The sequence below is a fragment of the Triticum dicoccoides genome, chromosome 2B (genome assembly GCF_002162155.2).
Source record: "Triticum dicoccoides isolate Atlit2015 ecotype Zavitan chromosome 2B, WEW_v2.0, whole genome shotgun sequence".
Taxonomy (NCBI): domain Eukaryota; kingdom Viridiplantae; phylum Streptophyta; class Magnoliopsida; order Poales; family Poaceae; genus Triticum; species Triticum dicoccoides.
Genome location: NC_041383.1, coordinates 403,604,561 through 403,612,470, shown reverse-complemented (window position 1 = coordinate 403,612,470; position 7,910 = coordinate 403,604,561).

Below are 7,910 nucleotides of genomic sequence, written 5' to 3'. Positions count from 1 at the left end.
CCAGGATTAGATTTGCCGCCCTCACATAGTAAAAGGTCTCCAGGATTAGATTTGCTGCCCTCACATAGTAAAAGGTCTCCAGGATTAGATTTGCTACCCTCACATAGTAAAAGGTCTCCAGGATTAGATTTGCTGCCCTCACATAGTACAAGGTCTCCAGGATTAGGTTTGCTGCCCTCACATAGCGTGAACAAGCTCGGCATCACCACTTTATGCCTCCTTGTAGGTACATTGTGCTGATGCATCCACTGTCACATGTCCTTATACCAACCTTTTGCTGTTGTTAATGTAAGGGCGAATGTAAAATGAAGCGATCACACTGTTACCTTAGGGACATGTCTAACCGGTGTTATTGTTAATCTAATGCCTCCAGTGATAAGATGCAATTAAATTGTGTTACAAATGGCACTCCTGTTGTTTTCCCCAGTATGATAAGTAAGTTGCTCCTTTACGTTGTTGAGTGTCCTAGTGTCCAAACGGTCCCATGCCCTTAAACCAACTCTTTAGCTGCTGTTGATTTACTGTGTCTGGTAAACAAGCAATGCCACCATTAAAGTAATCCCATATTTCAGGAATCTCATTGTTGATCATAATGCTTCTGGTAACATGAAGCATTGCTGACGTTTTAAAATTTCTACTGTCCTTGCGTGATTGCCATGAACATAATTAAGATGCTTCTTTTCATTTTGTATATGTTTCATATATTCTTATTGACCAACAACTATTTATTTTTTATCATTTTGTGCAGATAGGGATATCCATTTCACCTTGTTGCTATTGTGACCTTTTGGTGAACTGCACAAAACACTTCTTTTTGGAATGAGTGTCTTGTGTAGTTCAACTAAAATGTCACATGGGCAACATCTCTCAATTTTGGTGGAACTGCACAAAATGGTGATTGGAGTTTCCAAAATCTCCGTCAAGTTCTGCTGGTAATCTCCTGCAACATTTTATTAGCCTTTGCAAGATGGAGCTGTCACTGTCACCACAATGGCACTTTATTTTAGTGGAACTGTACAAAAGGATAAGAAAATTATAGTCACCTTACATGAGCCGGACAGCCAACCTTAATGTTCCTCAATTTTAGTGCAACTACTAAAGAAGAACCTGCCAGCTCACAAGAGCAAGTACTTCTTGCTAGCTGAATGATGCAATCTTTGCTTCATTTCAGGTGAACTGCAGAAAAAGGCGCATGAATTGAATCATGGAACTCCAGGCAGACCTCATACAAGTAGAGCTGGAGGTTGAGTTCAAGGAGGCCGATATTAAAGCGAAATCATGCTCTCCTGTCTCCTTGTTTGTACTATGCAAACATGCTGTGCAAACAGGAATACTCTACTACAGATGTTGTGACGGTCAAGAGCATTCACCAAGTTCTTTGATTGTATGACATGGCTAGCCAAGATGGATTTAATCCCGATATTCACTTTATCAAAAGGCTCTAATGCGTTGGTTCTGAATCTTGCAAGTTGGGAATTAGTGAGATGTGTAGGCATCTTTATTGTAATTATTATTTGAATATTATTTGTTGGTTCTGAATCTTGCAAGCTGGGAATCAGTGAGACGTGTAGGCATCTTTGTTGTACTTATTATTTGGATCTTATTTGTTGGTTCTGAATCTTGCAAGCTGGAAATCAATGAGATGTGTAGGCATCTTTGTTGTACTTATTATTTGGATCTTATTTGTTGGTTATGAATCTTGCAAGCTGGGAAACATGGCATGATGATGCACAGGACAACAACCATAACAAACAGTTCAAACTTGGTAGTATTATCTTTGTGAAAGTGCGACAAATGTGCTGATCGTGTGCGTCCTGAGAATAATAATTCTAATTGTTATGCATGTTGATCCTGTGGCACTGATAGAACGAGCGAATGCATTGCTTGTTTTAAGTATAAATTTCTATTAAAGCTAATGAAATTTAAGTAAAGTCACCACTAACTCCTGTTATTACAGTACCAATACAGACCCGCTCGTGAACCGACGTGTGGCCGGAGTAGGTTTCTTAACGGAGGTGTTTGAATGCGCCGAGGGTGCATCTTCTGCCGAGCGTGAAGCGGACGAGGGAGGGGTAGTAACTGTTGTCGCGTGTACACACTCAGCTTACTGTTGAATCCAGTTCCCCAATAGCTAAAAAATGAACTGCTGCCGCTGCCTACACACTCGTTCACTCGAAGAGACTCCAATGGCGATCCGAGGGGTGAGCCTGCTGGATATGGACTTCATCAAGGAGTTCCCCTTTGAGTTCGCCGTTCAGTCCTATGGCTGCACCAAGTTGAATGTGATGTACACCAACGATACGGACTCGGTGAAGCTCTGCCTCGCCTCAGTCCTATGGCTGCACCAGGTTTTGGAGCATTCGCCCCTTTCATCGGCAGCGCCGACTGCACCTTCGCTACGGTGGAGAGAAGGAAGAACGCAACGATTCGGCCATCTGGTGCAACAAGCTTGTCGACATCCAGAAGCAATACAAGATCATCAGCAACGGGCAGGAGAAGGACTCTGTGGTTGACCTTGCTGAGCCCATCATCGACCCCTGACACGCCAACATGAAAGAAGACGACCTGAACACGTGGCAGGTACCTCTGAATCTAGCCTACATAACCTACGCGGCCAAGGACGCATACGCATGCTACGACATGTATAGGCAGATCTTGGACATGAGGGCGTGTTTGCTTCCCGTAACCGATGAGTACACGGACAGCCGCATCGTCATGATCAAGCATGCCAGGAAGGTCTAGATGTTGTACTTTATCTGTTTATAAGCACCTTTATCATCTGAGTGTTTCATGCATTAGCCTATGTGTCGTAATTATCTGTTTTGTCCGAAATATTTCTTTTAAGAACCCATTAACCTGATTGCTTTTTTAGTGGCTATTTGCTTATGTATGTAAACTAGTTCACTTGTCCGTAAAAAAAACTAGTTCACTCGGCTGCCGTGCTTTGAATCTCCTTCCTCCCAACATATTCCTCTCCTCAGGTGGACCCAGCAGGTCTCTGAATTTTCTCCCACTTTCTTTTTCGATGTAAACTGAGTTTTTCCCAGTACTTTCCCCTAGAACCAACTCAACTGTCCCACGTCTAGCCTAAAAAATAATAATACCCCACGTACTATTAACTCATCAAATTAAAATGATATTTTATTTTGTAAGTTGAAAGTTCTTACAAAATAATAATAATAATTGTTTATATATAACTTGCCAAGTTAACTCCTAGTGATTGCGTACATAAGCTTGCAAAGATTTTACTGAGGTGCAATCATGTGTTTATGTTTTTATAACATTTCTCCATCTAGCCCAACATGATATTTTCACCCAGCCCAGCAAGTCCGTGGATTTCGAGAAAAATGCAAATGAGATTTAAATGGGCTGCATAGATGCTACATCATTGTTTCACCCAGCCCACCAAATGGACTAAGAAAACAAATGGACTGGCTGACATGTGGGCCAGCAGGTCGAAGCCTAAGAAGGCATTGGATTTACATCCAACGGCCGGCATTCTTCTTCAATCTCTCGTCTTCTTCCCCCAGCGCTGCCGGAACCGCCTGCTCCAGCCTTCGCCGTCCAGCGGCGTTGTTTTGCGCTCCTCAGCGAAACGCCGATGGCCAGGCCATCCCTCCACTCCGCACCTCCTGTTATTCTTTGCCGAGTGTAGGCCCACCCCGCACCCGAACCAGTCAAGTTTCCCACTCCTCTCCGTCTGCGACTTCACTGCCGCGTCTTCCCCATCTCCAAGTCGTTCCAGTCTGGGGCCTCACCGTCGTCCACCGCCTCGGTGCGCTTGGCGTGGCATGGTAACATACGGGAGTCATCGGAAGAGGACTGTACGTGGAGAGCATGATGGCTGGGACCCATGAGGTCCATGGTCGCACGCAAGGAAAGTTCCTCCTTATTTCGCACTGTACGTGCACTGTACGTGGGAAGGGCTTCTGTATTTCATGAAAAAAACGTTCCCCCCACTAAGAGGTTGGACCCACCAGCTATATCTTCGCGCGCAAGGAAGTGCCTCCTTATTATGCACCAAAAAATGAATACCCACTACTAGCTGGGACCCACCATAGTGGGTGATACGAATCCAACGTATCTATAATATTTATTGCTCCATGCTACTTTATCTACTGTTTTAGGCAATATTGGGCTTTATTATCCACTAACTAACCTATTAACCGGAGGCCCAGCCCAGATTTGCTGTTTTATTCCTATTTCAGTGTTTCGAGGAAAAGGAATATCAGACGGAGTCAAACCGGAATGAAATCAACTGGAGAAGTTAATTTTGGAAGGAAACCAACCAGATGGGCTTGGAGTGCACGCTAGGGGAGTCCCGGGCTGCCCACAAGGGTGGAGGGTGCCCCCCTGGGCGCGCCCCCCTACCTCGTGAGCAGCCCGGAGGTCCACCGACGTACCCCCTGCACCCATATATACCTACGTACCCTAAAACTTCCAAAACAGAAAATAGATCGGGAGTTTCGCCGACGCAAGCCTCTGTAGCCACCAAAAACCAATCGGGACCCCGTTCCGGCACCCTGCCAGAGGGGGGATCCCATCACCGGTGGCCATCTTCATCATCCCGGCGCTATCCATGACGAGGAGGGAGTAGTTCACCCTCGGGGCTGAGGGTATGTACCAGTAGCTATGTGTTTTGATCTCTCTCTCTCGTGTTCTCTCTCATGTCTCCTCTATGGCACGATCTTGATGTATCCCGAGCTTTGCTATTGTAGTTGGATCTTATGATGTTTCTCCCCCTCTACTCTTTTGTGATGAATTGAGTTTCCGCTTTGATGTTTTCTTATCGGATTGAGTCTTTTATGAGAACACTTGATGTATGTCTTGCCATGATTATCTGTGGTGACAATGGGATATCATGTTCCACTTGATGTATGTTTTGGTGATCAACTTGCGGGTTTTGTGACTTTGGGAACCTATGCATAGGGGTTGGCACACGTTCTTGACTCTCCGGTAGAAACTTTGGGGCACTCTTTGAAGTACTTTTATGTTGGTTGGATGAATCTGAGATTGTGTGATGCATATCGTATAATCATGCCCACGGATACTTGAGGTGACAATGGAGTATCTAGGTGACATTAGGGTTTTGGTTGATTTGTGTCTTAAGGTGTTATTCTAGTATGAACTCTATGATGGATCGAGTGGAAAGAATAGCTTTATGTTATTTTACTACGAACTCTTGAATAGATAGATCCGAAAGAATAACTTTGAGGTGGTTTCGTACCCTACCATAATCTCTACATTTGTTCTCCGCTATTAGTGGCTTTGGAGTGACTCTTTGTTGCATGTCGAGGGCTTTTTATATGATCTTTCTATGTTATTATTGTTGAGAGAACTTGCACTAGTGAAAGTATGAACCCTAGGCCTTGTTTCCTATCATTGCAATACCATTTACGCTCGCTTTTGCCAGTAGTTACCTTGCTGTTTTTATTATTTCAGATTACAAAAACCTATATCTACCATCCATATTGCACTTGTATCACCATCTCTTCGCCGAATTAGTGCACCTATACAATTAACCATTGTATTGGGTGTGTTGGGGATACAAGAGACTCTTTGTTATTTGGTTGCAGGGTTGCTTGAGAGAGACCATCTTCATCCTACGCCTCCTATGGATTGATAAACCTTAGGTCATCCACTTGAGGGAAATTTGCTACTGTTCTACTAACATGTGCACTTGCAGGCCCAACAACGTCTACAAGAAGAAAGTTGTGTAGTAGACGTCAAGCTCTTTTCTGACGCTGTTGCCGGGGAGGCTAGGTAAGTGAAGGTATATCTTTAGATCTTGCAATCGAATCTTTTTGTTTCTTGTTTTAGCACTAGTTAGTCTATAAAAGAAACTTACAAAAAATGGAATTAAGTTTGTATCAAACGCTTCATCTTTTTAATATCTTTCGTGAGTATGAAGAAAAGGAAAATTGTGCTCAAGTGCTAGAAGAAGAATTACATAGAATTCTTGGTATAAAATATGTGAATGATGAGCATGATTGCAATGTTGTTAGTATGAATTCCTTGAATATCCATGATGCTAATGATATGCAAAGCCACAAGCTTGGGGAAGCTATGTTTGATGAAGATGATATTTTTTGTCCCCCAAGCTTTGATGAGCAAATTTACTATGATGAAAGCATGCCTCCTATCTATGATGATTATTGTGATGACACGTATGCTTTAAAGAATAATGATAACCATGAAACTTGTCATCTTGATCTTAATTTTCAATCACATGATAGTTATTTTGTTGAGTTTGCTCCCACTACTATTCATGAGAAGAATTTTGCTTATGTGGAGAGTAGTAAATTTTCTATGCTTGTAGAACATGAAAAGAATGCTTTAGGTGCTGGTTATATTGTTGAATTCATTCATGATGCTACTGAAAATTATAATGAGGGAGGAACATATGCTTGTAGGAATTGCAATAATATCAAGTTTCCTCTCTATGTGTTTAAAATCTTTAGAATGGCTTACGGTGATAGTTGTGTTGATCCTGCTGAAAATCAGAAACTTTTGCACCCAGTAAATTAGTTTTGTTAATTCACATAAACGTGCTTCTGATCTTATTCTTTTTGCTATGAATTAGTACACTAATTTCTTAGGACTTACTAATTTTGTAGGAGTTTGGGAGTTCCATAAGTATACGTTTGATACAGATTACTACAGACTGTTGTTTTTGACAGATTCTGTTTTCTATGTGTTGTTTGCTCATTTTGATGAATCTATGAGTAGTATCGGAGGGTATGAGCCATAGATAAGTTGGAGTACAGTAGATATTATACCATTATGAATTTAGAATGAGTTAATTACAGTACCAATGTGCTGGTTTTGTTTTCTTTCACTAACGGAGCTTATAAGATTTCCTGTTGAGTTTTGTGTTGTGTAGTTTTCAAGTTTTGGGTAAAGATTCGATGGACTATGGAATAAGGAGTGGCAAGAGCCTAAGCTTGGGGATGCCCAAGGCACCCCAAGGTAATATTCAAGGACAACCAAGAGCCTAAGCTTGGGGATGCCCCGGAAGGCATCCCCTCTTTCGTCTTCGTACCATCGGTAACTTTACTTGGAGCTATATTTTTATTCACCACATGATATGTGTTTTGCTTGGATCGTCATTTTTTTGTTAGTTTTTTCTTGATGTTAGTTAGAATAATGTTTTGCATCTTTAGTATCAATAAAGAAGTCAAGGATAGCCTTTGCCATGCTTATTTTGCTAGTATACATGTTGCTGTTTGAAAAACAAAAAGTTCACCGCTGTTGCAAAAATTCCCTAGAAAAGTCAGAGCATGATATAATGTTGAATATTTTTGCATATTGAGATCTGATAAATTTATTACAGTGGGAATGTTAGTTCATAATTTTTGGAGGTAGGGAAGTATGATGAATCTTGCATTCTTTACAGACTGTACTGTTTTGGCAGATTGCAGTTATGGTTGCATTGTTTGCATATGTTTGCTTGTTTAATGATTCTATTTGAAGATAGGAGTATTAAATATGCAGAGGAATTTAGTATTAAATGTTGAATAATAATTTTAGTGATTTGTTACAGTAGAAAATGATAAGGTTTTGCATTGGTTTATACTAACCTATCTCACGAGTTCTTGTTGAGTTTGTTGTGAATGAAGCTTTTGATAAAAAGAGAAACCATGATATGAGAGGAATTAAGGAGACACAAAAGCTCAAGCTAGGGGATGCCCAAGGCACCCCAAGATAATATTTCAAGAAGTCTCAAGCATCTAAGCTTGGGGATGCCCCGGTAGGCATCCCACCTTTCTTCTTCAACAATTATCGGTTAGTATCGGTTGAGCCTAAGTTTTTGCTTCTTCACATGAGTTGTGCTATCCTTATATTGTAGTTTTTTTAGCTTTGCTTGATGTTTGAATTAAGTATCAAGATATGAAATTCTTTAATGAGAA